Source organism: Bombina bombina, chromosome 10 (assembly GCF_027579735.1).
Source record: "Bombina bombina isolate aBomBom1 chromosome 10, aBomBom1.pri, whole genome shotgun sequence".
Lineage (NCBI taxonomy): Eukaryota > Metazoa > Chordata > Amphibia > Anura > Bombinatoridae > Bombina > Bombina bombina.
In genome coordinates this window covers 45,888,764-45,915,687 of record NC_069508.1, presented here as the reverse complement: position 1 = coordinate 45,915,687, position 26,924 = coordinate 45,888,764, and the positions used below count along the sequence as shown (strand labels likewise).

Genomic DNA, 26,924 nt, shown 5'->3' with positions numbered 1-26,924 from the left:
CGGCTGCCGTCTCGTGACCTGTCTGGAAGTGTCGTTCCCAGACAAAAAAGAAACGGCAGATACAAATTTGTAAAAGCGGCGTCTCAACCTCTTGTTATTCTGTAGTACTCAAAAAAAATGAAAAACGATCTCTGTGGTCATCAAGCAGTGCAATTTATTTTGCAAGGAAAACAGCAACACATCATACGTGATACAGCAGGTCAAGTGAACATCCTATGCGTTTCATACATTTCCGACAGGCACTTCGCCAGGAATAGTGAATAAACTCCTCTTCCTCTACTTTATACATTGATACTAATTCACAATAGCATTCAGGTGCACGGGTGGTCATGCGTTAAAGTGATGCATAGACTCCTATAGTTCGGAACATAGGTACCTTCATTGAACAACACAACATTGGCTAAAAAAAAAAAAAAAAAAACACAAAGCCACAGTTACCACTGTAAGTGGATAGATAAGAAACCTAACAAGGAATATAAATAATAGTGATATAGTGAAAATATAGATAATGATAGTATCACACTATACTGCGGCATGGTTTATTTTGCCCATTCAACATTTCCCGTATATGTACAAATAACAGTATAATATAAAGTATCTTTTAAGTAAACATATACACAGGGCAAGGCATCTCTTACTACCGCAAAAAGGTGCAATATATGTATTTGTTCATAATAAAAATAAACAATAATGAAAGGTCGTAATCTGAAAAAAACACACACATACAACCTATGTTCCAAATTGAAATGCCAAATGTGAACAAATCAAAAAGTTGAAAAAATTACATATACATATTATATTGTGAAGAAAAGAAATATTCTAATTATTTTGACAGGACTTGAAGAATATTTAAAAAAATAAACAGTTAATCCATCTAGGTAACTATATATATATATATATATATATATACATATATATATACATACATATATATACAGATAAGCATGGATACATTGAGTAAGATGTATATGGCAACAATATATTAACTATTATCCATTAGTTATCCGGAATATACAACGTATCTTATAACTTTCAATAACAAGAAGAAGAAGAGAAGACCATCATTCCTACATTATATGTACAAATAGCAAAAGAGTTAATGGTGGTCTCATATAGATATCTTGAATCGGCTATCTTATTCCCATAATTCTGATTATTCTTTTACGTTTTCATATAGCACACAATTTAAACTATGTTATCGTAAACAATTTGAAACCGGCATATAGTACTAAATTGTGATAAACACTTCAATACAGGCATATGGTACCTATTGGAACAAAATTGAAGTTGAAGTTTGCATTTCATGGTACCTAATAAAGCGCACAAAAGGTATACAAAGGCACACATATCACTCTGCTTATAAAAGGTAGCAGCAAGATGCAAACTGAACATTAGAACTGGTTTCAGACCCATTATAACCATGTATGGCAAGAATATAAAATTGTTATATAGCTTATACACCTGTATAAGCCTTCAAATCCCATTTTCACTTGCTTTATTGTGTGCAAAAAGCCTCTTTAGAGTAAGTGCACGTGTCAGTTTATTAACATCAACCAATGTATATAAAATTTAAAGTCTACTGTAGGTGCAAATCCTAAACCAAGAGACAAAACTTCTATTTTAGTTTTAGATAGTTTAGTATGAGACAAATTAACAATATTAATATCCAAAATCCTAGTGTTATCAATTTGTTCTAATGCTTGATTTGTCAAGGTTTTTATACTCATTGCATTTTGTTGTCTGATTGACCCCTTGCCTTTTTTAAGCCTCTGCTTGGGTATCTGACAGGGGAAACCCCTTCTAAGTTTTTTGAAAGCGAGGGGGTATCAGACTGCAAATTGTTCTCTTCGTGTGACTCATTGATGTTACTAGCACCTAATCTGCTTCTAATGGATTGATGTAAAACTCCTGTCTTAGGTTTAGCCATGAAACGCGTAGGATGTTTACTTGATCATGTATGATGTGTTGCTGTTTACCTTGGGGAAAAAATTGCACGGCTTGATGACCACACAGATCTTTTTTCGTTTTATTGAGTAGCTTTAAAGCAGTTAGAAACTTGTGGGTTGGGCCTCACTGCGATTTCCTGACATTTATGCTGCCCTTCTATAGTATGCCAGAGTAGGCTTACTCTGTCATCCTTTCTTTCACAGGACTAGGGAATTGCTTGCTCACAAACAGAAATTCAAAAATTGATTTTGTTTTATTTTTATATTGGTGGCTCAGTCAGGAACCCACAGTTGTAGGGGTGGTTTTCTAAAGTTTTCGTTTCCGTCACTGGGGATCCACCGTGATCCTGTAGTGACGTCATAGGAGGCGGGCTTTCTTTTCAGTTGCAGCGCACGCTTCCGTTGGCTCCCTTTTCTCCCACAAGTGGGAACTTCATCTTGAAGAGAGACGCTGTATCCGCTACTGGTTTGGCCCCTGCTTATCTGAGAGTCCTTGCAGCATTAAAGGAGGTCGGTTAAGCACCGCAGCATAGAGCTGTGGTGTAGGGGTGCTTAAGAGCTTCAACTGGGAAATTAAACTATATCTTTTGCCTAGTAAGAGTATTGTTTCTTATTTGCGACCACTGTTTTTTTGTTATTTTATCAGGCTCTTAAAGAGACAGTTCCGGTTTTTTTAAATTTAAAAATAAAATTTACATTTTTTTTGTTTTAATTGTATATATTCATTTAGTGTAGAATGGACTTAGAGCCTTTGTCTGTGGAGGTTTGCAAACTTTGTCTGGATGCCCAGGTGGAACCACCCTTTCTGTAGTTCTTGTGTAGGAAGAACTTTGTTATATAATGATAGACTATTTGATTCTACAAACTGTGCCATCGTCTCAGTGCCCTGTGCTTCCTCTATATTTCAGGATGGGGTATTTTTAAAGGCAGAAATTGTGGACCAGGTTTCCTCAGCGGTATCTGAGGCGCTAGCAGCCATCCCTATGTTACAAGGGAGGCGTAAGAGAAAAATTGTTGTGTCAGACAGTAAGGTATCTGATCCACCTCAGGCTAACCAAATTGCTCTTTCCCATAAGTCGAAAGAGGAGTATACTTTGGCAGCCTCTGAGGGTGAACTAACAGATTCGGATAGTGTAATTCATTCTTCTGACGACTCTGGACGACTCTGATGCGCCTATCGTTGTCAACCCTAAAAAATCGAGTAAATTAAATAGATATTTTGATGTCCCCTCTACTGGGGAAGTATTTCCAGTTCCAGACAGTGCCACTGAGATTATTACCCGGGAATTGGAGAGGCCAGGAATACCCTTACCCCCCTCTCCTATCTTTAGGAAAATGTTTCTGGTGGCCGATTCTATAAAAGAATCGTGGCAAACGGTCACAAAAGTGGAAGGAGCGATTTCCACTTTGGCCAAGAAAACTACTATTCCTATTGAGTATAGTTGCTCTTTCAAAGATCCTATGGATAAAATACTGAAGGCTTTGTTAAAGAAAATGTATACTCATCAGGGGTTACAATGGCAACCGGCGGTGTGCTTTGCTACAGTAACCAGTGTGGCAGCCTATTGGTTTGACGCTTTGTCTGAATCCCTTCAGGCTGAGACTCCTTTGGAAGAGATTCAGGATAGGATAAAGGCTTTGAAGTTAGCTAATTCCTTTATCACTGATGCTTCCTTGCAGGTCATTAAGTTGGGAGCCAAAATATCTGGCTTTGCAATCTTGGTGCGTAGAGCGCTATGGCTTAAATCCTGGTCTGCGGATGTTTCTTCTAAGTTGAAGCTTTTGGCAATCCCTTACAAGGGAAAGACCGTGTTCGGACCGGCATTGGCAGAAATTATCTCTGATATCACAGGAGGTAAAGGATCCTTTCTGCCTCAAGATAAGAACAACAAAATGAAGGAACGCAAGACTAATTTTTGTTTCTTTCGTAACTTCAAGGGAAAGTCTTCCCCTGCCTCTACCAAGCAGGCTGGTCAGTCTTGAAACAATGGGAAGCAGTCCAAGAAAGCTGCAGCTGACTTTAAGTCAGCATGAAGGGTTTGCCCCCGATCCGAGATCAGATCAAGTGGGGGACAGATTCTCTCAGTTCGCTCTAGCTTGGGAAAGAGATGTCCCAGACCTGTGGGCAGTGGAGATAGTACAACTTGGAGTTCAAAACCTATCTTCCCAGGGGCAGGTTCCACCTCTCAAGATTATCTGTAGACCAGATAAAAAGAGAGGCGTTCTTGAAATGTGTTCAGGACCTTTACCTCTTGGGAGTCATAGTGCCTGTTCCAAGTCAGGAACAGGGTCTCAGGTTTTACTCAAACCTGTTTGTGGTTCACAAAAAAAGAAGGGACCTTCAGGCCCATACTAGATCTAAAGCTTCTAAACAAGTTCCTCAGAGTTCAATCCTTCAAAATGGAGACTATACGCTCCATCCTGCCTCTGATTCAAGAGGGTCAATTCATGTCACCCATAGACCTGAAGGATGCATATTTGCATGTGCCCATTCACAGGGACCATCACAAATATCTGAGGTTTGCCTATCTAGACAAACACTTCCAATTTGTGGCGCTTCCGTTTGGCCTCGCCACAGCTTCGTCTAATTTGCACACTTTCTAAATTCTATAAATTTGACACTTTTGCTTCGGCTGAGGCTACTTTTAGGAGAAAGGTTCTGCGAGCTGTGGTGCCTTCTGTTTAGGTTACCTGTCTTGTCCCTCCCTTATCATCTGTGTTTTCTAGCTTGGGTATTGATTCCCAACAGTAATTGCTGATCCGTGGACTCACTGTGTCTTAAGCAAGAAAACGAAATTTATGCTTACCTGATAAATTCATTTATTTCTTGACACGGTGAGTCCACAGCCCTCCCTGTTTTTTCAGACAGTTTTGTTTATATAAACCTCAGGCACCTCTGCACCTTGTGTTACTTCCTTTCTCTCCTTTTCCTTCGGTCGAATGACTGGGGTTTGTGGGAAGGGTAGTGATACTTAAAGTGAAGGTAAACTTTGATGAATGAAAGCCCATTTTTTTAAAAATACTATTAAAAACAGGGGCACTTTCATTCATCAAAGTTTAGAAAGCAGCCTTTTTGATTAAAAACTTACCTTTGCTTTTTTGACAGCCAGAGCAGCTTCCCCCACCCGGAGATCCTCTCTTCACACGTCATCAATGACTAATCCAGCTTCCTCCAATCACGGCTTTCCCCCCAGGGTAGTCATTGCCTGAGGCCATAACTTGATTGGAGGAAGCTGGATTGTATTTAAAATGGCTGCTTTCTAAACTTTGATGAATGAGAGTGCCCCAGTTTTTAATAGTATTTAAAAAAAAAAGCGGGCTTTCATTCATCAAAGTTTACCTTCACTTTAACAGCTTTGCTGTGGTGGTCTTTGCCTCCTCCTGCTGGCCAGGAGTAATATTCCCAACAGTAATTCTTGATCCATGGACTCAGTGTCAAGAAAGAAATTCATTTATCAGGTTTTTTTTTTTTTCCATTCTTAGAGGCCCATTTATCAAGCTTCGTATGGAGCTTGAGGGCCCGTGTTTCCGGCGAGTCTTCAGACTCGCCATAAACAGCAGTTATAAAGCAGTGGTCTAAAGACCGCTGCACCATAACCCTGTCCTCCTGCTCTGAGCAGGCGGACAGGAAACTCCACAATTTAACCCGATCGAGTACGATTGGGTTGATTGACACCTTCCTGCAGGGGGCGGCGTTGAACCAGCAGCTCTTGTGAGCTACTGGTGCAATGCTGAATAAGGAGAGCATATTGCTCTCTGCATTCAGCGAGGTCTTGCGGATCTGATCCGCACTGTCGGATCAGGTCCACAAGACTGTTGTTAAATAGGCCTCTTAGTTTTGATAATATTGTATTTTATCATGTAGAGAAATTGAACATATATTTGATCTATATACAGGCTTTTCTATATATTTACCATTTGAATATATTCTGGGGTTTTTTCATGCTGTGTATTACATACAGATATCCTATATATTTATAAAAAATTAGAGATTTTTGTGGTAGACCTCATGGTGCCTGCGTTGAACAAACTTCTCAAATTCCATGCAAGGACAAGGGATCCTCAGGCAAAGTTTGTGGATGCTCTGATAGAACCTATGTGTTTCTGCCTCTGGTGCTTCTTCCCAGAGTAATTTCTAAGATCAGGCAGAATAATTTGTCAGTGATTCTAATTGCTCCTCCTTGGCCCCGCAGAATTTTGTTTGTGGATCTGGTTCAGATGTCCAGTTGCCCTCCTTGGCCTCTTCCTCTAAGGCTGGACCTTCTTTGTCAAGGTCCATTTATCAATCAGGATCTGAAATCTAAACTTGATGGAATGGAGATTGAACAGTGAGTTCTTAGGCATAGGGGTTTCTCTGAGTCTGTAATTGAAGCCCTGATTAAGGCTCGGAAGCCAATTACCAGGAGAATGTATTATGAAATTTGGAAAACTTATTTCCTGGTGTGTTGATTATGGTTCTTCCTGGCATTCATTCAGGATTCTGTCACTCCGCTCTAGCTGTTGCTAGGGGCGCGGTGTCTCCTTCCCTGCTCGTTGCCAGGGGCTGTATTGAATCCGGATGCGTGCGGCGCTGACGTCATTGCTGCAAGCTCCTCTCTTCCTGATGCCGGTCCGGAAGCCTGGCGCGAATCCTGCACCTATGTAAGTGCCATCACAACGATCTATCACTGCCCAAGTATAGGTGTTACCTTGTGTGCTCCTAGGTGTGATAGATTGTTGTTTCACTTAGCCTACTCGTGTATGATCCCTGCCTGTCTGACTACTCTGCCTGCTATACCCCTTAATTACTGGATTGATATACTGCTGCTGAACCCTGCCTGTCTGGCTACTCTGCCTACTTTAACCCTTAATTACTGGATTGATGTACTGCTGCTGAACCCTGCCTGCCTGACTTCTCTGCTTATTAACCCCCTGTTGTTCTGAATTGCCTATTTGTTGCTGAACCCTGCCTGACCATTCTAGTGGTGTGCCCTTGGACTGCTTTACTGTTGCCAAATCCTGCCTGCCTGTCCATTCTAGTGGTGTGCCCATGGACTGCTTTGCTGTTGCCAAACCCTGCCTGCCTGACTATTCTAGTGGTTTGTCCTTGGACTGCTCTGCCGTTGCCGCTGGAGACTGTCCAGCCGGTGGTGAGTGCCGCCTTCCTCATTTTACTAACTTTCTCTGCTCTGGGATATTCCCTATCATTCCTATCATTCCGGCTCGACGCCGGGATAACAAGACTACTGGCCAAGTTCGGTCTGATATAGGATTATCCCACGAGCATTACAGATTCCTATAATTTTGCAAGATGGTTTGGAAAAAGGTTTATCCGACAGTTCTTTGAAAGATCATATTTCTGCTCTTTCTGTTTTGTTTCACAAGAATAGTGCTAATATTCATGGTTTGTTCAGGCTTTGGTACATAATAAGCCTATTAAACCAATGTCTCAACATTGGAACTTGAATCCAGTACTGAAGGTTTTGCAGGGGTTATGCTGTGGCCATGTAATCCTCTTTAGTAAGAGAAATGGTGGCTTTTAGCAGTTGGAAGATGGCGAGGTAGTCCTTGCTTTCCTTTCAACATTTATGCTACCCTATATAGAAAACCAGGGTCGGTTACTCTGCTTTTCTTTTCTCTGCAGAGGTCGTCTGAGTCTGTCATACCTGAGTTGCTATGCCTGTCCTGCGGATGAACTCCATAGGTAAGTGCTTCTTGCCTTCTAGGTTAGTTTCAGGTGCCAGGAATCAGACTGAGACAAGAAATGCAAAAATAATCACACCTTTATTAATTGCAAAAAATAATAAAAAGTCCACAAGTCAAATAACAAGCCAGGAGTCAAAACCAGAGCTGGTAGTTAGACGAGCCAAGTCAGGAGCCAAAGTGAATAGTCAGATGAGCCGAGTCAGGAGCCAAAGCGAGTAGTCAGACAAGCCGAGTCAGGAGCCAAAATGAGTAGTCAGACGAGCCGAGTCAGGAGCCAAAGTGAGTAGTCAGATGAGCCGGAATCAGGAACAAGGAGAACAGCAGAGTCAGGAACAAGCCAGGGATCAGGAACCAGGAGGGGCGTCAGACAGCCAAGTAATACACAGTAACTGGAACTCTCACAAACAGGTCTGAGACAACGCAAGGGCAAAGCATAATGAACAGAGGCCCTTTAAATAATAAGTGATGACATCACAATTCTGAGACTGCAACCTGTCTCACATGGATGATGTACATCAGTCTGGCCATAAAAGGAAGTGTAGGAAATGAGCAGCATCACACACTATGCACCAGAGTCAACAAGAGAGGTGAGTAAAATGACTGCCAGCAGCACATGGCAAACAAAGCTGGGAAAAAAAACCTTAAAGTTAGAAGGATTCAGCCCTTTGGGGGTTAAAATTCCTCATTTAAGTGGAGATTGGGACATATATATTCATATTGGGGATATTTATTGGACAGCAAAAGCAGGTTACTGAGCTGCTTTAAGAAGATAAAGGGATTTTATTATGGGTGACTGGCTGGCATCTTCCTTTCCCTCAGAAGGTATTTGGGCTCATATTATCTTTTGCCCTATAGCCTGGAGGACCAGGTATAGTTGGTTTTTACTGGAGTCCTGGGGAAAATAATTTGTGTCTGAAAGCACTATCTTAACTGTTACCATATACTGTTTTCACATGGGCTTTTATTGGTATGGAGCTATAGAATAAAAGGAGCTGGATAATGCTTTATTGTATCTCATGGGCTAAGCTCATTATGCTTTTTACTTGTTTAGCCTTTTCAGTATTTTATTATGGGTTACAGCAGTTTTTGTCGCTATAGTGGCAGTTAGACCTCTTTGCGTGCATATACTGTATCACACGCCATGTGGTAGAACTCTTGCGGTCCTTAACAGACTATGGAATCGTTTAGACAGTAGACCTGCCTGTCTCCTTTTCCTCCTCCAGTATGGTGATAATGCTGTGTCAGATTCCTGTGGAAATTGCCTCTGAATCCTTAGGGGCATTATCTAGTTCAGGGGTTTTGCTGGTTGCTCCCCTGTGGTATAACGTTATTGAGAGTATGTATAAGAAATCCCTATTGTATGAAGAAACAGCATTCCAAGTCTGACAGCGAAATTAGTCTACCAGCAGCGGTGGAGTTAAAGGGTTTTTTTGGACCTTGGACTGGGTGATTACGCCGTGTCAGACGATAGTATGGGGTAGATTTATCAAAGCAATTTGCCTGTAATTGCGGGCAAAATAACGCATACACAGCAATCGCCCTATTTATGAAAGCAACCTGCGCCTATAATTGCGCAAATCTGAAACTCCTTCGCACTCCGCTTGCATTCGCCTAGGCACATGGGCGCGCTCCTGAGTACACCAATATACATTAGTAATATCCCTAAATTCACAGCCTGACCAACAAATACACCCAGCTTTTTATTTATCATTGCTTTGCGCCAATAGGCGCCATACAGACTTAGGAGAGCACCATTATCATACATGCTTTTACATCTTGTGATACAGTACTTTCTTCTTTTAACTTATTTTTCAAAGGCTCGGCGCCAAGAAGAGACTGATTGCCAGAAATTTGCGCTTCCACAGGCACATACGGGTACCGAGAGTTTTATATATATATTGATTTTTGCAATCTTAAATTACCAACATATGGCAAAAACAGCACAGAAACATAATATAATATAAATATGCGCAAAACAGATACCTTAAAAATGCTTTTTTAATAATCAAGACATGGCGGCGTAAATATTTATAGGGATGTACTGTGAATATATAGGGAGTAAATGCTATTTCAGACAGGAGAAATTTATCTTTATTACTCCCCAGCTCACCTTTTACTAAACGCGCAACATGACATCTATTTTTTTTTATATAAATTCAGGTGCACATGTGCGCTTCTCCGGAGGCAAGCTGGGGCGCAGTTACAGGCGAAGCACAGACAGAGTTCGCCTAGCCTTTGATAAATCTACCCCTATGTCTGAGGAGCTGCGCAGTGAAGGGTTATACGGCTTAGTGCTTCTACAGAAGGCAGATGTTACTAACTGACGCATGTTTCTGGTTGACTGACTCATGCAGTTAGAGAGATCAGCAGCTTGGCTGATTACTATTTGGGTTCATCTCTTTTCCTTTATGAGGGATTACTTTGGGTGGAGCTGTACGGCTTCAAGAATAGTTATGGCGGCGCTCTCTATAAATGCACGGAGCGGTGGCGTGACCTGGTAATTTCAGTCACGGAGTTCCGATATTTCTTTAATTTTATAAGAGTCCCTGTGTAGGGATTTTTTTGCTCTCTGCTGCCATCTTGTGGCATGAGAATGATTCCTTCTCCAAGGATTTTCCTGTCTTCTGTTGCAACATGAGTTATGTTGAAGACGTATGTATGTTATTCCTCTATTTTGTTATATAATTCATAACTTTGTGAATGATTTGCATGTCTAGTGTAACAGATACAGGTTTTGTTTCTTCTCGCTATTTCTTCTGCACGTAGAGTCTCAGAGCTTTCGGCTCCGCAGTGCGACCCCCCTTACCTTATTTTTCGTACCAAATTGGGATTCTTCCTTAGGTGGTTTCGGACCGCAATATCAATCAGGAAATTGTCGTTCCTTTGTTCTGTCCTAATCCTTCTTCTCAGAAGGGGAACGTCTGTTGCATAATCTGGGTGTTGTGCATGCTCTGAAGTTCTATCTGCAGGCAACTAGAGATTTTTGACAATCTACTGCCCATTTTTTGTTTTATTCTCTGATAAACGTAAGGGACAGAAGGCCACTTCTTCTACTCTTTCCTTTTGGTTGAGAAGTGTTATTCAGTAGGTTTATGAGACAGCTGGACAACAGTCTCCTGAGAGGATTACGGCTCATTCCACTAGGGCTGTCTCTTCTTCCTGGGCCTTTAAAATAGAGGCTTCTGTGGAACAAATCTGCAAGGCGGCCACTTGGTCCTCAATGCATACTTTTTCCAAGTTTTTCAAATTCAATGTTTTTGCCTCAGCTGAGGCTTCTTTTGGGAGGGAAGTTCTTCAAGCGGTGGTGCCTTCTGTTTAGGACCGCCTGTCTCGGTATCCCTCCCTTCCATTCTATGTCCTCTAGCTTGGGTATTAGATTACACTAATAATTAGAATGGATTTGAGGACTCTCCATGCCATTGGAAAGAAAACAAAATATATGCTTACCTGATAAATTCTTTCCTTTCCTGGCATGGAGAGTTCACGAACCGCCCTTATTTAAATTTTGAGACATCTTTTTGCTTTTTTCTAAACTTCAGGCACATCTATGCCCTTTGTGTCTCTTCTCTTTCCGTATTCCCTTGGCTGAATGACTGGGGGATCGTGGGAAGTGGGAGTGATACTTACAGCTTTGCTGGGGTGTTCTTTGCCTCCTCCTGGTGGCCAGGAGTTGAATTCCCACTGGTAATTAGAATGAATTTGTGGACTCTCCATGCCAGGAAAGAAAATAATTTATCACATAAGCATACATTTTGTTTTTTTGCTGTTTATTTCTTTTCCTACTTTTTTTTTTTTTTTTGGTCGGCTATACATCTTATCCTAAAAATGCTTCTGAGAGATTTGCAAGGCAGCTACTTGGTGGTCTTTGCATACTATTACTAAATTATACTATTTTTATGTGTTTGCTTCTTTTGCTTCTTCTTAGGCATTCTTTGGTAGGAAAGTCCTTCAGGCTGATAGCAAGAGAAAATAGAAAAATTATATAATAGGAGTAAGTTAGAAAGTTGCTTAAAATTACATGCTCTGTCTGAATCATGAAAGAAAAAAGGTGGGTTTAGTATCTCTTTAACAAATTGCACTAATAGGATTTAGGTACTACGTCACACAGTACTTTTCCCAGCATACTGTGTAGACGTAGTACCTACAGCAAACATTCTGGTGCATGCTGCAATCCCTGCTATCAGCATAGACAGCGGAGACTGCAGCTAGGGTCAGACAGCATCTGCCATCATTAGTCTGTGTCACTCTTTGTAACGATTCTTATTTGCTGCTGGGGGGGGTGGATGGGCTGCCCAGAGGAGGAGTGGGAGGGAGGGGCAGAATTCCCTACACTACACCAAACAGGGTTTAAGTGGTGACATAAATGTGGCGCTACATCCTAGTATGGATTGCTCTCATGGTAGAAGTGTAAGAATTTACACTTAAACCAAAAAGGATCTTATGTTAAAAGCTGTTCACAAAATTAATATATACATATATCAATAATGGGCCCTGTGCAAAAGAATTTCATATACAATCTTCTGTATATCTATTAAACTCTCCAGAAACAGACAACCATACTTCCTTTAACAATAAACAATCACACATTTATTAAAGAACAGATAAATAACAAGATTACATGTTATTGTTTTCAAGGTTAAACACAGAAAACAATTTAACAGAGAAATAGTACATGAAATGATATTACCCTGTTTGCATCTGTGAGAGGCCATAAGTTATGGAGTGTAACTTGATGTTTTCCCTTCCAGAGAGGCACTCTAAATACTGTCATCTCTCATGCCTCTTAAATACCCTTTAAGATCGCTGACAATATACTTTTGGCCATGTTCCAAATAAGGTGAGCTAAACTATAGTAAGCTTTTGCAACTCACAGCAATCCTTTCTACCCATATATGATCTCAGCCCTTAGTAATAGTAACTGACTACCTCAGCATTACATCATGCCTGATGTTAAAATAGTCAGAAGGACACACTAACCTCTCTTTAATAATAAAGACACAATTTGTATATTCATTAAAATCATACAGAAGCTCTATTTCAGGTAAATCAAGAGATTTTGGTTTCCAAGGTTATGGAGAGGCTTTCCTTGGTAGATGTTTGGAGACTTCAACATCATAGGACCTGTGACATCACCTTCTTTTCTTACCCACAACATTATTATTATTATAATAATATTGTTACAATTTATTTATAAAGCTCCATCATATTCTGTAGCGCTGTCCACGGGTAAATTTTGTTTAAATAAAATAATGATACAAAACTTGAAGACAAAAGACAACATTTGACAAACAAATACAGGAGGAATTGAAGGCCCTATTGTCGTGGAAAATTACAATCTAGAAGGGAAGGAGGGTGAGAAACAGGAGGTGAGGACTGCAAGTGTGGGAATTATGTTAAAACATAGTTAGATGAGGCCAATTATTAGGTAAGTGGAATTAATTTGTTACTGAGTTGGGTGGTAGGCTTCCCTGAACAAACATGTCTTTAGATAGTGTTTAAAAGAAGGCAGATTAGGGGAAAGTCTGACAGTATGAAGGAGAGGTAACTAATTTAGTGCGTTCCACTTGTGAGCATCCAATATTTGATAGTGGTGTCTAGCCTATGTATTTTGATTATTCTGAGATATTGTGTCATTGGAGTGTTTATCTTTGTGTTTCTCCAAATAGACACACTATCTAGGTTTCTCCAGTAAGATAACTACCGGACATGAGCTAGCTTGGGAGCTCCAAACCGCCCACACTGCGCTGCTTGCACTGATATAGTACGACTCATTTGTGAGTATACACAGTTTGTGTGTGGTGTCTGGAAACTCACATTGTTTAGTGAGTAAGTTATTGCAGTAGTCAAGTCATGAAATTACAAGGGAGTGGATTATTTGTTTTGTGGTGTTAGCACTCAGAAACGGGTGAATTTTGGAAATATTGTGTAGATGGTTGCTGCAGGATGAAGAGAGCGATTGGATGTGGGGGATGAAGGACAGGTTGAAGTCAAGTGTATTTCTGAGGCAGCAGACTTGGGGTGATAGTGATGGTGATAGAACAGTCAGAAGTCAGAGTGGTGCCAGAGGGGGGATTGGGAGGAGCTCAGTCTTGGACATGTTAACCTTTAGGTGGTGAGAGGTCATACAGGAAAAAAATGCCAGATACGCAGTCGCTGATGTGAGTCTCTGATGCTTCTTTTATATTATCCAGGCAGTTCCTATCTCTATTTTGAGGGCCTTTAACAATTAAATCCAGTGTTCCTTTAACTCCTTTATGTGGGGGAAGCTCAAGTCAAGCATAAATAAAAAAAAAACATGTACTGGCATACCAGAGAAGAAGGGTTAGCTTTTCCCCTGCTCGAGTCTTAATACAATGCTATCTGTTTGTGAAGAATGCTAAATTGGCACAGAAATAGCCACTTGAAGGACTGGGTGACGATCAATTAATACAACTTATAAGTGCCAATAGTTGGGACTCTCTGCCGGGTTCCTGGAGAATGTCGGCCAGCTTCCACTTGACAATTTCCTCTTTACCACAATGTCTTAAAGGGACATTAAACCCACAATTTTTCTTCCATGATTCAGGAAAGAGCATGCAATTTTAAACAACTTTCTAATTTACTTCTATTATCTATTTTGCTTCATTCTCTTGATATGCTTTGCTGAAAAGCATATCTAGATATGCTCAGAAGCTGCTGATTGGTGGCTGCACATAGATGCCTTGTGTGATTGGCTCACTCATGTGCATTGCTATTTCTTAAACAAAGGATATCTAAAGAATGAAGCAAATTAGAAAATAGAAGTACATTTGAATGTTGTTTAAAATTGTATTCTATATCTGAATAATGAAAGAAAAAAATTGGGTTTAATGTCCCTTTAGTTGAAATAAATCTTTATTGAAGGCAACAATCATTTGTAGACAGTACATCAAGGTATTAAACAAGTTTGATCTCCACAAGGCATAAAATAACCATTTTTTTCTAAATAGCTCACATTCCTTAAGGTGTCCCTCACCCTGATACATCCAGGACAGGATGTGAAAGTCCTTGTGACTGTCCCGACATAGTATATTACAGCATACATTTTTTGCCCTTTTTAAACATATATATAAAACCATAATAGTAATTTCACCATAACATTAACAAAGAAAAAGAACTAAAATCAAAACCGTGGTACTAACATTGGGCATCAAATCTTTCCTAGACTCTGATAGGGCTTGTACAGAAATAGAATCTAACAGTCGAGTCTAGTCTGCTCCTAAAGGTGTGCCCCCCAACCCCTCCCTGGATCCCACTTGAAGTTTCCTGAATCTGTCTCATGTTGAGTCCTACTACTTTCCGTTCATTATCCAGTAAAACCATATTTTAGTGAACTTCTCTTTTTCATCTTTTATGGAGGCTGAGATTTCTGACATAGCATATATATGTTCTATCTTACCCAATATCTCTTGCCACTCAGGGGCCCCTACCTTCCAATGTCTGGCCACACATATTCTGGTCGCCGTACATAGAATCTTAATAAATGTGTTTATGGCCTTGTTATATTGTGTAAATTTATAGTTAAGGAGAGCATGTGCCGGTGTCAGATTGATATGTTCCTGCAATAACCTACCTATAAGTTCCTGGAGTTTTTCCCAGATAGTTCTAATTTGAGGGCATGTCCACCACATGTGGAGATAGGTACCCCTCTCCTCACATCCTCTGTAACACTGGTTTGAACCGTTCTGTGAAAAGTGGCATGTTTTCTCTGGGGTGAGATACCATCTTTAGGCCGTCTTTATGCAGTTTTCTCGTAGATCTGCATTAACCAGACCCCTACTAGCGTCAAACATCACCTGGTCCCATTGTTCCCTCGACAAGTTCAGTCCAGTATCTAGCCCCCATTTTACTAATAATGCCGAACCGCCCGGTTCCTCGGCTCCCTGCAAGGCTATATATAATTTTGAGATCAATTGTTTTTGTCTGTCCTGGGCGGTGTAAATCCGTTCTAGGGGAGTCATTGTCTGCGTCGTCCACGGGTAACAATACCCGTGTATAGCAGAGGAGAGCTGAAGGTATAGAAACCAGTGTAATTTCAGTGGTTGGATTTTGTCCTGTAGTTGAGAATACGTCAGTATGTGATTGCCCTCTAAAAAGTCCGCTACTCTGTATAGGCCTTTATTGAGCCACTTCCCCACCCTTGCACGAACCTCGGGTGAGAGCAGCGCTCCCACCGGTTTAATTCTGGAGTTTGCCTGCATTAAGTGCAGAGTGCCCATGAGGGATCTCCAGATCTTGATAGTGTCGATCATGGCCAGTGATCTAAAGCTTCGGTTTTTTAGAGAATGCCCGATTTCCCATAAGGCATCGGCAGGGCAGTCATATCCCCCAAGACCTGCCTCTAACTCAGTCCATAGGATCTTGTGGTTGTTTTGGCTCAGTAAGTAGGTTTGGGCAGCATGGTAATAATCTTGTAAGTTCGGTATGCCCACCCCCCCCTAGTTGTCTGTGTCTGGTCAAAGTATGGGAGGCTATTCTAGCTTTACTATCGTTTCGTAGGAAGCTATGGAGGGATGATTGTAGTTTAAGCAATTCTAATTTAGGCACCATTATGGGGAGGGTTCTGAAGAGATACAGAATCCTGGGAAGGATGTTCATTTTGATGGCCGAAAGTCTCCCATACCAGGAAAAATTATAAGTTCTCCATTTCCTAAGATCTCTGTCTATGGCCTTGTAAAGTGGAGTATAGTTTAAGTCGTGTAGGGCGTGGTAAGAGTCTGATATTTTGATGCCCAGGTAAGTAATTGATTTTTTGGCCCATGCAAATTCAAAATTGGCTTCTATTAGTTTTTTAGTATGTGCTGGGAGAGATAATGGTAGTGCTTCGCTTTTCTCTAAGTTAATCTTGTAACCTGAGACCAGTGAAAAGTCATGGAGTATTTGGTAGAGATTAGGGAGAGATATTAAGGGTCTGGTTATAGTCAAAAGGACATCGTCAGCGAAAAGCGAAATTTTATACTCTGAATCCCCCGCCCTTATCCCAGATATGTCAGGATCTTGTCTTATAACTACCGCCAGTGGTTCAATGCAGAGGGCAAAAAGTAATGGGGACAGAGGGCATCCCTGCCTAGTGCCGCTAAGAATCTCTATGGGCCTGGATTGAAAACCTGCTGCTCTGATGACTGCCGTTGGGGTAGAATAGATTCCCTTTATCGCATTCATAAATGCCCCATTAAAACCCATCTCCGTCAGTACAGATGTCATGTAAGACCAGTCTATTCTGTCGAACGCCTTCTCCGCGTCCAGTGAGAGGAGCAGAGAAGGCGTCCCTGTAGATTTTAAATAGTCCACCAGTGTTATGGTCCTCCTAATATTGTCCGGGGCCTCTCTCTCCGATATAAAGCCCACTTGGTCTGGGTGGACCAAAAGTGGTGCTATTTTCCTAAGCCTATTGGCCAAAATTTTTGTAAGGATCTTAACGTCCTGGTTTATCAGGGATATTGGCCTGTAGCTTTGACATTTCTCCGGGTTTTTGCCCGGTTTAGGTATTACTACTATCTTGGCCCGCAGGAGGTCCGTCGGTACCTCCTTGCCCCCCAAGACATCATTGCAGAATTTCTGCAGATGTGTGACCAGATCTGTTTTGAAAGTCTTGTAATACTCTGCTGGGTAACCGTCTGGTCCCGGAGCTTTGCCCAGTTTCAGGTCTTTAATTGCTAAGAGGATTTCCCCTGTCGAAATGTCAGCATTCAGTTCATCACTTTCTTGTTTGGATAGTCTATTAAGTTTGGCCTTAGTTAGTAAACGTCTTAGAATTTCTTGCGTCTGTGGGTTATGCTCTACTTTTTTCCCGTCATAGAGTGAGGTGTAATAGTCAGCAAATGCGTCTGCTATGTCTTGTGGGTGGGATGTACGTTCCCCATCAGGTCCCTGCAGCACTGGAATTGAGAAGTTCCTTACCCTTTCTCTAAGTTTGTGTGCTAGGTACCTATCTGGTTTATTTGAGTAAAGATAATAGTGAGCCTTTACTGTCTGTATTGCCCTGACTGAGTGGGTGTCCAATATTTTAGCCAGGTCCTTTCTTTTAGCTTGGAGGGTCTTAAAAACGGAAGAGGAGAGTGTTTTTTGGTGGCGTTTCTCTAATCCCACAATCTCTGCCTGGAGTTTATGTCTGGTCTCTAATGCTGTCCTATGGGCTCTTGCCTTTGCTTTGATAAGTATCCCCCTAAAAAGGCTTTATGGGCTGCCCAGGTGTGTATGGGATTGAGGGTTGAACCCTCATTTACTGACCAGTATTCACCTAGTGCTTTTGACATAGCTGTGTAAATGTGTTGGTGTTTTACTGTTGTCGGGTCAAAGGTCCATGACCTCTGTCTGCTTGTATTTATAATACCCGTCAGTTCAATCTGTATCAGTGAGTGGTCTGACCATACACAAGCGTGTATGGAGGATGTGACTATATTTGGTATTAGAGTCTGGCTGATGAAGATATAATCTAACCTCGAGTAGGTTTTGTGAGCATGAGAATAGAAAGTGTAATCCGTCGTCCTACCGTACTTTACCTCCCAGGAGTCTAGGACATTATGTGTGGCCAGGGAGTCAGTCCCTGATGGCTTTCGCTACATTGTTATGTCTCTGTTGCTTATGAGTTAGCTTGAGTCCGGATACTGTTTTGTGCGGGGTCAGAGAAATGTTAAAATCTCCCGCCAAGATAATACAGGATTGTGACCATTGTGTTAGGAGATGTGATATTTGTCTAAAAAAAGAATCTTGCTTTTCATTAGGGGCATAGACATTACAGATAGTGACCGGGACATTCTGTATAGTTCCTCTAACAACTAGATACCTGCCCTCAGGGTCCTCTATGGTTTCTTCAGTGTGGAATTGAAGTGAGTGACGTATAAGAATAGATACCCCCCTTTTTTTTTGAATCAGTAGTCGAATGATAATGAATGGGGAACTGTTTAGACCAGTATCTAGGGATCACTGATTTAGTAAAGTGAGTTTCCTGAAGCATTATAACGTCGGCTTTTGCTCTGGCATATTGGGTGAGGGCAGTTTTACGTTTAACATCCGAGTTCAAGCCTCTCACATTATGTGAGATTATTCTAATTCTATGATCCATAAGTCAAGTCTGATTTTCCCTGTGTCTGGGTTAGGGCGCCCACCCTCCTTAAGAAAACATTTTGTACCACACAGAACAAAAAATAACAATAAAAAACAAGCATTTTAAAACCATACATAGTAACATAGGATAACATTTTAACTGTTGTAATACCTGTGTATCGCGTGTCCGGGCCTAACGCCCACACACCCCATATGAACATAAGTCAATGGCGACTTACCAAAGAGGCATAACAAATGTGCACTGTAGATAAGAAAATGACATAAATAACTTTGTGTGTAAATGATAAAAGGTAACCTGAATAATTAAGGCTGCTTTCTTCTATATTATAAGTGGCCCCTTAGTTTGGGTTACCAGTACCCCTGCAACATAAATCTAAGGCCTATTCTCCTCCTCCCTGTCAGCCTAATTATTAACAATGTCCGTGGCTTCCAGAGTTCATGGTATAGTCTTTTCCTTGACATTATCAGCCATGTACGTGGCCCCTGTAGCCCAAATGTCTATTCCAGTCCCTCTCCCTACAGGGAGGGAAGAGATCAAAGGGATCCAGGCTAAGGCCTAGATTCCAACAAATGTCCCTGCTGTGGAAAGAAGGGTTATTTCAGTACTTATCTGATAACGATACAGTTCTGACATCAAAAGAACCTCAGCACCATCTCATGTCTTTAGTTTCTTCCTGGTGACCTTTGTCCAATTCTTCCTGCAATTCTGGGGGTAGTCTGGGTAAATCAAGGCCCAGATGTTGGCAGATTTCAGGGATGTCATTAGGATCCTTGATAGTAAAAGTCACCCCATTCTGAATGATGTGAAGTGCGAAAGGGAATCTCCATCGATAAGTGATCTGTTGTTTCCTCAGTAATTGTGTAAGCGGTCTCAGGGTGCTTCTCCTCTGTAGTGTTTTCACACACAGATCCTGAAAAAATTGGACTACTGAGCCCTGAAACTTGAAGGTCGGGTTCTTCCTCGAAGCAGCTAGGATTGCCTCTTTTTCTTTGAAGCGGAACATCCGGACAATCACATCCCTTGGGGGGGCATCTCCTCGGGGCTTAGCTCTAAGGGCCCTATGGGCTCGCTCCATCTGGAAGAAATTATCTTCTGTTTGTCCTGTTATGGCTTGAAAAAGTAGGGTCAGGTATCTTTCTAACTCTCCGGGTGATACAGATTCGGGGATCCCCTTCAGTCTGATGTTACATCTGCGACTCCGATTTTCTAGATCTTCCATCCTCTCTTCGACTGCATCTAGTTCTAATTGTTGGGCGGCTACTTTTTGGGAGAGCAGGGAGACTTCTTCGAGGTTGGAATTTTCGTTGTCCTCTAGTGTTGCTACCCGGTTACCCAGGTCTTGGACCGCCTGTTTGATTTCAGCTAAACTGCTGGTGACTGATTGCTGCATAGTGTCCATTTTCTCTAGGAGTTTTTCAAAATTAGAAGATATATCCTGTTTGGAAACCAAATGTTTAATGTCTGCTTTGGTAAGAGGTGTCAAATCATCCATATTGGAGACGTTATTAGAGACTGAATCTGTTTCTTCCTCTGGGTCTCTAGTCTGGGTCTCTGTCTGCTTATCCCCTTTAGTTGATTTAAAAAAAGATTTGCAGTATTTATTTTACCTCCTGTGCCGGATTTAAGTTGCTTTCTTTGTGACATTTTAGGGGTCAATGAAGTTGTTGTCTTTGCTGAGATGAGGCTATTCCCAGATGTTAGTGAGAGGTGTCTGCTACTAGTGTTAAAAGTATTCTGAGGTGATCTAAGAGAGAACTGATAACCCTCCTATTTTGGGTTAAATAACAAATCTGCTTTCATTCTTTTTTGTGGCTCTATGGCTTTTAATGTTAGCCAGGTGTCCTCATATAAAACATTCAGGGGGATAGAGGTATTGCCAGGTGGCAGTTTAATTTGTTTTGTAGCTGTCTACATCTCATTCTCAGTTGAGCAGCAGCCTTATATCTTCATAGCCTTGACCGGCCAGTGTGTCCCGCATCTAAGTGCCCTGTAGTTATTTCTGGCCTTAAGAATCGGTTTGCTTAGGCCGGGTGTTTGCTGTCTGGTATATGGGCCCAGTCTGTGTCCTGGGCCCCTAATCCCATGGGTTATCTGGCTGCGTGTGTCCCTCAAAGCTCTAGTTGTAGCCGCCCTCTATGTGGGGATCTAGATTAGTCTGCCGGGTCCCGCACAGCCTCTCACCTCAGCCCGGATCTTTCTGCGCTTACCGGGAACTCAGGGCCGCCTCAGTTGATCGGCCATGCGTGTCATCGGGTCTCTCCCTTTCCCCTCCTGCACTCTGCTCCTCATTGTTCTGTCTCCCGAGTATGCTGCACAGCGCAAACGCTGTTGTAGAGGGCCGATTATTAGGTCCGGTGCTCCGGTCTGAGGATTTAGGCTCCTTCGTGACTATCCAAGATGGCGGCTGCTGTTTCTTCCCGGCCCTGCACCGCTAGCGTGTGTCTCCCACTGCCGCTGCCCGGGGGCTCTGTAAGTGGTCAGTTCGATTTAGAGGGATAAAGTGCTCAATCCCCTCTGTTCTCAACAACTCTGTGAGTCATTATTGTCCCCCTGATATAATTTAAGCACACATTATGCACGGAGCTGTTAGCCTGTGCGTCCTACATGTTTCTCCTTCAGGCTCCGCCCCTTAATGTCCATTTAAAGGGACAGTTTACTCAAAAATGTTCTCCCCTTTAATTTGTTCCCAATGATCCACTTTACCTGCTGGAGTGTATTAAATTGTTTACAAGTAGCTCCTTTACCCTTATATTGGCATTTTAAATAGTTGATTTAGCCTGTGGTATCCCCACCTATTCTGAAAGTTTGTGGCCGCAGGTCCAAGCTATAGATAAGCTTTGTAAACACAGCCAACAGAATAAATGACAGTCCCAGTGGGATATATCAGAGATAATGTAATACAATGATGATTTTCCATTGTTCTCTCTAAGTACTGGTGATTGTTTTATGGACAGATATAAGATAAAGAAGCAGGTATATGTACACAGTGTGATAAAATAATGAGATCTGATTATACCTACAAGCTCAACCCATTGTTTTAGGTTGTGGCTTCAAAACACAAAATCTGAGCTTTAAAATACACAAATAAACCTTAAAAAGCTAATTTTTATACATTTTTTACGCATATGGTAAAAAAAGCAATTGTAAACACATTAACCCCTTAACGACCAACGACGTATGGGGTACGTCCTGCAAAAAAATGCAGTTAATGACCAAGGACGTACCCCGTACGTCGTTGGTCTTTGAAAGCAGTGGAAGCGATCCTGATCACTTCCAACTGCTTTCATGTTATAGCAGTGATGCCTCGATATTGAGGCATCCTGCTATAACATTTTTTAGCCGTCCGATGCAGAGAGAGCCACCCTGTGGCCCTCTCTGCATCGGCCATTGATGGCCATGTTCGTTGGTGGGTGGGAGCTTACCCAGGGAGGCGGGTGGGTGGCCATAGGTGGGAAGGGGGGGGGATCGAGTGCGGGTGCGCGCGCGTGCACGGGAGGGAACCTACACTATGGAACAATGGTGGGAGCACAAGGTGGTACTCGGTGGCAGTAAGGTTGATCATTTAAAAAATATTTAGCATATCTGGCAGGGGTTGGGGGGTTGGGGGTTGAGGGAGGGCAGCTACACTACAGAAAATAGTATTTTTTTAAAAATAAATAAAAATAACCATATTTGATTTCAAACTGGGCACTGGCAGACAGCTGCCAGTACCCAATATGGCGCAATAAGGCAGAGAGAGGGGGGGTTAGAGAGCTGTTTGGGGGGGGATCAGGGAGGTTGGTTGCTAAGGGAGGATACTACAGAACAGAATTATTATTTAACCCCCCCCCCCAAAAAAAAACCCTCTTATTTTAGTACTGGCAGACTTACTGCCAGTACTTAAGATGGCGGGGACAATTGTGGGGTGGGGGAGGGAAGAGAGCTGTTTGGGAGGGATCTGGGGGTGTGATGTGTCATGTGGGAGGTTGATACCTACACTAAAGTTAAAATTAACCCTGCAAGCTCCCTAAAAGCTCCCTAATTAACCCCTTCACTGCTGGGCATTATACACATATGGTGCGCAGCGGCATTTAGCTGCCTTCTAATTACCAAAAAGCAAAGCCAAAGCCATATATGTCTGCTATTTCTGAACAAAGGGGATCCCAGAGAAGCTTTTACAACCATTTATGCCATAATTGCACAAGCTGTTTGTAAATAATTTTAGTGAGAAACCTAAAATTGGGAACATTTTACGTTTTATTTTTATTTGTTCGCATTTGGCGGTGAAATGGTAGCATGAAATATACCAAAATGGGCCTAGATCAATACTTTGGGTTGTCTACTACACTACACTAAAGCTAAAATTAAAACTACAAGCTCCCTACATGCTCCCTAATTAACCCCTTCACTGCTGGGCATAATACACGTGTGGTGCGCAGCGGCATTTAGCGGCCTTCTAAATACCAAAAAGCGATGCCAAAGCCATATATGTCTGCTATTTTTTAACAAAGGGGATCCCAGAGAAACATTTACAACCATGTATGCCATAATTGCACAAGTTGTTTGTAAATAATTTCAATGAGAAACCTAAAGTTTGTGAAAACATTTGTGAAAAAGTGAACATTTTTTTTTATTTGATCGCATTTGGTAGTGAAATGGTGGCATCAAATATACTAAAATGGGCCTAGATCAATACTTTGGGATGTCTTCTAAAAAAATATATATACATGTCAAGGGATATTCAGGGATTCCAGACAGATATCAGTGTCCCAATGTAACTAGCGCTAATTTTGAAAAAAAGTGGTTTGGAAATAGCAAAGTGCTACTTGTATTTATTGCCCTATAACTTGCAAAAAAAGCAAAGAACGTGTAAACATTGGGTATTTCTAAACTCAGGACAAAATTTAGAAACTATTTAGCATGGGTGTTTTTTGGTGGTTGTAGATGTGTAACAGATTTTGGGGGTCAAAGTTAGAAAAACTGCGTTTTTTTTCCATTTTTTCCTCATATTTTATAAATTTTTTTATAGTAAATTATAAGATATGATGAAAATAATGGTATCTTTAGAAAGCCCATTTAATGGCGAGAAAAACGGTATATAATATGTGTGGGTACAGTAAATGAGTAAGAGGAAAATTACAGCTAAACACAAACACTGCAGAAATGTAAAAATAGCCTTGGTCCCAAACGGACAGAAAATGGAAAAGTGCTGTGGTCATTAAGGGGTTAAGGGAAAAATTATTTTACAGTATACTGTCCCTTTAACCTCTGTGACAAAATTTGAATTAAATACCTAAAAATTTCCACTTTGAGATCCCCAATCTCTGTAAACTCAGAAATGATGAGAGGTTTGGGTGATGGGGGGCACCATGGACGGGTGCCCTACTTTGGTTATTCAATCGCTTCATGTAAATTACTAATTAATGAAAAGCTAAGACCTAGGCTGGGGTAAGGGGATGCATTGGGTGGTGTTCATGAGCTAGCTGAAATATAATCCTTTGAGTTATCTTCTTAATTCCTCCCTTTAAAAGTGATTTCTTGAAGTCTCTAAACCAGTTTGAATAGTTGTGCCTTCTGGAGTCTCCCCTTAGCAGTTCGCTATCGCTGGCCAGAAAAACCCTGTTAGGGGCAAATGTGGGGTGCCTGCCTTTTTATGTGTTTAGTTGTCAGAGAGAGTTGGGAAAGGATATCAATGCATGAGACTGGCTCAAAATCTACACTAATACAAAAAAATCATCTATCTCTGCTAAATATATTTAAATGAATTACAGGATCTATACGAGGTGGTATTTATTGCCAATATGTTTAATATGTTTATTTGCTATTTTTAGTGGAAAGTGCTAAAGGGGACGTGGCGAGGTGGGTACAATGTAACATGTCTGGTGGAGATATTCAAAATTGCGCCCATTCTGTAATAGTGTGGGAGATTATTTAAAACTACTTTTGGGTCATGGATTTCCCTTATACCCTATTATAGCTCTATTAAATATGCCACCTAAGTGTAATTGTAAATCATGCCTAAAACATACCCAATTCGTATTGAACGCTAATAAAATATTGATTGCTTGAAAATGGAAATCAAGTAATGTTCACTCTATCACCATGTGGTTGGGGCAGGATGAGAGTATTTTGCCCTTTGAGGAATATAGCTACTTTAGACTCAGACAATTGGATATGTTTTATTTACATGAAATTAAATCTTTTGAGTAGGCGGGGGCTGGCTGAATGGACAGAGCAGTGGGGGCTCCTTTTGTCCTCTACTCCTAATGTCACCTCCACCTTTTTGTCCCATGTGTCTCCTGTTTCTAATAGCCTAGCTCTGATTCATGGCCTCTGCTGCAAGTTTGGGGGAGTTGGGCGGGGGGTTGACATAGAGGCATAGCGTGGAGTTCTTATAGAAGACTTATACGCAGTAGCACTGAGATACAAAAGTCAAATATCATACCTGGTAAATTCAATCTTATTCTTTGGTTGTATACTCAATGGGTGTACATGCAATCCGAGTGCATTATGTTTCTTACATTTTGTTGTTTGTAATGGCTGTAATACATGTTTTTTCAATTAACGATTGTTTAAAACTCTAAAAAAAATAATAATTTCACAAGAAATTAATAACAATGGTAGATTTATAATATTGGCACTTAAAGGGACAGTATACTGTAAAATGTTTTTCCCTTAATGTGTTTCCAATTACTTTTTTTTTACCAGCTGTAGAGTATAAAATGTATGAGGTTTGCTTTTTTAAAGGGACACTGAACCCAAATTTTTTCTTTTGTGATTCAGATAGAGCAGGAAATTTTAAGCAACTTCCTAATTTACTCCTATTATCAATTTTTCTTGGTTCTCTTGCTATCTTTATTTGAAAAAGAAGGCATCTAAGCTTTTTTTTCGTCCAGGACTTTGGATAGCACTTTTTTATTGGTGGGTGCAATTTATCCACCAATCAGCAAGGACAACCCAGGTTGTTCATCAAAAATGGGCCGGCATCTAAACTTACATTCTTGCATTTCAAATAAAGATACCAAGAGAATGAAGAAAGCTTTGTAATAGGAGTAAATTAGAAAGTTGATTAAAATGTAATGCTCTATCTGAATCACAAAAGAAAAAAAATTGTGTTCAGTGTCCCTTTAAGGCTTATTTGTGTATATGAATTAGCTGATTTTGTGTTTTGAAGCCACAACCTAATAAAATGGGTTGAATTTGTAGGTATAATCAGATTTCATTACTTTATCACATTGTGTAAATATAGATGCTTATTTATCTTATATCTGTCCCTAAACCAATCACCAGAACAAGGAGAGAACAATGGAAAATTAACATTGTATTACCTTTTCTCTTCTATAACCCACTGGGAGTGTAATTTCTTCCTCTGGCTGTGTTTACACAGCTTAGCCTCGAGGCCAAAAACGTTCAGGATGGGTGGGGATACCACAGACTAAATACACTATTTCAAATGCAAATATAAGGGCAATGGAAATACTTGTAAACAATTCAATACACTCTAGCAGGTAAAGTGGATAATTGGGAACAAATTAAAGGGGAGGACATTTTTGAGTAAACTGTCCCTTTAATTTAAAAGGTATAAACATGGTTATTTGCAATGTATATAGACCCAATAATCTGGACAAATACTTTTTTCAGAATTTAATAACAAAACTTTTGAAATATAACTATTCTGATCTTGTTATAGCTTAAGATTTCAATAAAACACCCGTAAATACCTTTAGATAGATTTAGAAATCCTTTGTCAAATATTACAAGAAGTAATATTGTCAGAAATTTTTAAAAAAGGAGGACAAAATTGTATGATAATATTGTAAACGCATTAAAGTGATGGTAAATCTGAGCAATTAATAAATGCTAGGATTTACCACCACTAAAAATAAAGTGGAGTTTAAGTCATCATTTATTTAAAAAATGGTGCAAGATTTACCCTTTCTGTGTCGCTGTTGTTTGCTAAACTCAGTGGCTCCGGCCGCCCACAGCGCTCTTCTACCAATGAGGTGATGTTTCCACCTCTAAACCAATAGCCGTGCATGTCTATTGGTTTATAGGTGCAAACGTCATGTCAATGACGGAGACCCATGAGCGGCCGGAGCTGCGACATTTAGAGGACTAGATATCATCTTAGAAAAAATTATACATGTATATGTCAAAATCACATAAAACCCTTTCTAGAAAAGATTACTTTCTGGTATCTCAAAATGTAATTACTACGGTAAAAGATG

At 40.8% G+C, this 26,924-nt stretch overlaps 1 long non-coding RNA gene across 1 annotated transcript; it reads right to left on the bottom strand.

Annotated features, from left to right (window-relative positions):
- Positions 1 to 132: 132 nt before the first annotated feature.
- On the bottom strand, positions 133 to 12,525 carry LOC128641139 (uncharacterized). The gene is made up of 2 exons (XR_008399444.1): positions 12,319 to 12,525; positions 133 to 400 (listed from the first exon to the last, which is right to left on the bottom strand). It is a non-coding gene; the product is annotated as an uncharacterized LOC128641139 (long non-coding RNA).
- Between the last annotated feature and the right edge of the window lie 14,399 nt (positions 12,526 to 26,924).